The sequence below is a fragment of the Schistocerca nitens genome, chromosome 8 (assembly GCF_023898315.1).
Source record: "Schistocerca nitens isolate TAMUIC-IGC-003100 chromosome 8, iqSchNite1.1, whole genome shotgun sequence".
Lineage (NCBI taxonomy): Eukaryota > Metazoa > Arthropoda > Insecta > Orthoptera > Acrididae > Schistocerca > Schistocerca nitens.
In genome coordinates, this window is record NC_064621.1 from 372,951,534 (window position 1) to 372,955,312 (window position 3,779).

At 40.2% G+C, this 3,779-nt stretch overlaps 1 non-coding gene across 1 annotated transcript; it reads left to right on the forward strand.

Moving 5' to 3' along the window:
• Positions 1 to 931: 931 nt before the first annotated feature.
• On the forward strand, positions 932 to 1,006 carry Trnat-cgu (transfer RNA threonine (anticodon CGU)). Its single transcript has one exon. It is a non-coding gene; the product is annotated as a tRNA-Thr (tRNA).
• The last annotated feature ends 2,773 nt before the right edge of the window (positions 1,007 to 3,779 follow it).

A 3,779-nucleotide genomic window follows, 5' to 3' on the forward strand; every position in this document is an offset into this window, starting at 1 on the left:
ACCATTTTACAAGCTTTGCAGGAGAGCTTCTGTGAAGTTTGGAAGGTAGGAGACGAGGTACTGACGGAAGTAAAGCTGTGAGGACGGGTCTACGAGTCGTGCTTGGCTAGCTCAGGGGAAAGACGACGGTCCCGAGTTCCAGTCTCTGCCCAATACACAGTTTCAATCTGTCAGGAACGTTTGAGAGCACACTCCGCTGTAAAGTGAAAATTTCATTCCGTGTTTTTTCCATTTCAAATTCTCATCAGTATGGGTCCCTAAAAATGTTGAAGTTCACACCCTATTTTTTATATCCTCACTGTGTGTTACATTTACCATTGGCGTAGTACCTCTGAATGTGCAGAACTGAATATGTCGTATCTTTTTAAAATTGAGGGTGATACCATTTGCAGAAAACCTGTCAACGATACTTTTCAGAACTTTGTTTACCATTGCTTCCGTTTCTGTAGGTACGCTCGAATTGATTACAATACTACTGTCATCTGCAAAAAGAATTAATTCTGCTTGTTATGTACCGGACGGACCGTCGTTTACATATATCATGAACAGTAGCGAACCTAAGATTGAACCTTGGGGAACCCCGTACTTGTGTTACTCCGCAGTCAGAATTACGTGTCTGAACTATATTGCTTGAATTACTAAGTACTACATTCTGCAATTCTTTTGCTTAGATATGGCATTATCTATTGGTCGGATTGACCATCAGACCCATAAAACTTCAATTTCTCTAGGATAATTCTGTGATTTACTCGGTCAAATGCCTGCAGAGGTCGCAGAAAATGTCAACTGGGGCTGTTTCATTATTTAATGCTCGTAAAGTCGGGTGGGTGAACGTGTTAATGGCATTCTCAGTGCAGCAATCCCTCTGTAACCCAAATTATAGGAGACGAGATACTGGCAGAAGTGAAGCTGTGAGACCGGGCGTTAGTCGTGCTTCGGTAGCTCAGTTGGTAGAGCACTTGCCCGCGTAAGGCAAAGGTCCCGAGTTCGAGTCTCGGTCGGGCACACAGTTTTAATCTGCCAGGAAGTTTCAACCCAAATTATAAATTGCTAATTATACTATTGTTCCTAAGGTGAGGTACTATTATAGAGTATATCAACTTCTCAAAAATTTTGGAGAATAATGTCAGCAGTGAAACAGATCGGTAATTATTGATATCTCTTTAATCACCTTTCTTAAATAGTGGTTTAACAATAGCATATTTCAGTCTTTCTGGAAAAATGCCTTGAGTTAGTGATGCACTACGTATTTCAGATAATATTGGACTTATTATGTGGGAGCTAATTTGAGTACTCTGTTGGAAAATCCATCAAAACCAGATGAGGTTCTATTTTTGGGAGAATGCATAATTTTCTTAATTTCAGAAGGAGAAGCTGTTGATACATTCGTATGATTGAATTTTATGAAAGTGGCATTTTCAGCATACTGCTGTGATTTTTTCTCTTCAACTGTTAGTCCCTATGCTTTCTACCACATTTAAGAAATGATTATTAAATTTACTTGTAACCTGTGAATCATCATTGATAACCCCTCCACTCAGTTTAGTAGAAATGTAGTCTTGTTCCGTCGCTGGTTATCGTGTCTCTCGTTTCACTATAATCCATATAGCCTTCAGTTTGCTGTCAGAAGTACTGATTTCTGACATTATATGATTGTACCTTAATTTTTTAATAACCTTTCTTAGTAATTTTGAGTAGTTTCTGTAGCGCGCAACTACTTTAGTATGCCCCCTTGTTCTTGCCAAAAGATGCATTTCCGTTTTCTTTTCACGACCTACTTACAACCCTGCAATGGTACACAGTTTTTTACGTGGCTGTCTAGTGTTCTTTCCGATTACCATATCCGCAAAGCTGTTTTCAAATAATGATACGAATTTACCATGGAACAGATTAAATTTTATGTTAGATTCGGTTCACTATAAATTACATCCCATGTCATCTCCTGTAAAATGTTCTTAAGAGCATTAATCCTGGAGTCATTAATTATTCTAAATGGTTTCCACTGAGGAGTATCCATACTGGAAGAAGCCCCGTTAATTACCCTAACTAACTGTGCATCATGATCACAGAGAACATTTGTTACTGATTGGTCTGAGTTTCATTAAAGTAAACATTATCAAGTGGGGATCTACTATGTTGAAAGTTAATTACTGAGATCCAACTGCGGGGTACAAATACTGTTTCCAAATCAATTATCCTATCAGAATCACTTAGGAAATTTACACTGAAGTCACCGCAGACTATTAACTGCTTGCTGCTGTGTGACAGATAGCACAGTAAGGAGTCCAGATTCCTAATAAATATTTCAAAATTTCCCATTGGTAATCTGTTCACAGTTACAATTAAAAGTGAATTATTTTTCAACATTAATTCACAAGCACACACTTCTGTGCGCTGATCGCTATAGAATCTACTTGTGTCAATGTTTTTGAATTCTGTCTCAATGTACGTAGCAACTCCTCCTTTCCCCATCTTATTTCTGCATGAGTAACCCACAATAGTGTAATCTATACATAACTTACCTAACCCTGTGGCGCTCAGGAGGCACAGGATGTCTATCTTTTGAGAGCTCTCTAAATTTTCCAGACAGACAAGAAGCTCTTGTACCTTACTGCTCAGTACTCATGTATTTTCATGAAATAAGTTAACCTTACTTTACTGTTCATTATTAAACCTTTTGTGGTGTCTTCTGTTGTTTTCACATCTTTTAAAACACGGCGCCTAAACCCTGATCCTAACATAAAAAGGTGCCCCTCTGACAGCAGTAACCACTGGGATCTTGTTGTTGTGTGTGATGGTGCCCCCCCCCCCACCCCCCCCCCCCCCCCTGCTCACCCAACCCAGCTTTCCCTCTCCTATTCAGGTGCTGTCATTCGTTGTCTGTCGTACTCTTTCTGTAACGTTAGGCTAGGCATGTATGTAGTTTTGGATATCGACATTGTTTTCCCTTCTGATTGACGGTCCTTATGAACGGACGCTGTGTTTTCACGACTGTCTAAGGGACCACTGAATTCTGTTCAGAATAACGCCCTTGTCTTACTGGGTGAACCTTCAATAGTGAGACTGACAACCCAAAATAATTATGGTTATCGTTATCGGGAAGGTTGGTATTAAAAGTTGCCGAGACCAGTTGACCCGATTAAGTAGCACACTTACGGGAGGGATCATTTCAACTTCACTCTGCCACTAGGAAAATAAATCTGATGCCTGGGTATCACAGTCCTCAGAGGAAGTTTCCATGCCAGTTCCTAAAGGCTGAGACATTATTGTGGCAGAGAAGACGGAGCATTTTTACAGCTTCTATAGTGAGAGATTTGCAATGCTCCAGCGCCCTATCCGTTAACATAGCAATAAGAAACGAGTTGGTCTGTGGTACTAAAGAAGAGAGAAGGAAAATCGGACGTCCTGTTGTGCTCATAATATCGGGCAGTTTCAGACGCAAATGGGTTGCAGATGACTGTTTTGGCGCCAACTTGCTATTACTCTCCAAATGGCTTGCGAACGAAGCCCGCAGTGATCGTTAGACTGTCATAAAACTAGAACGGCGGAAAGAAAGCTCAAAAGAAGGAGTCTAAATCGAAATGCATGCAAAAATAGCGATTTATCTGATCCGACAGCTAACGGCTTAGTATTTTATAGTGTCGTCAACGAATACAGATAGAAAAAGAATGACATTTATGGGCGATTCGGAAGGAGACATGTGTCTGCATGAATAAATTTCGCATGAAGTGTAGGAGAAACACAATAATTCAACAGAGAGGAGGCTCATGAGGCAGACG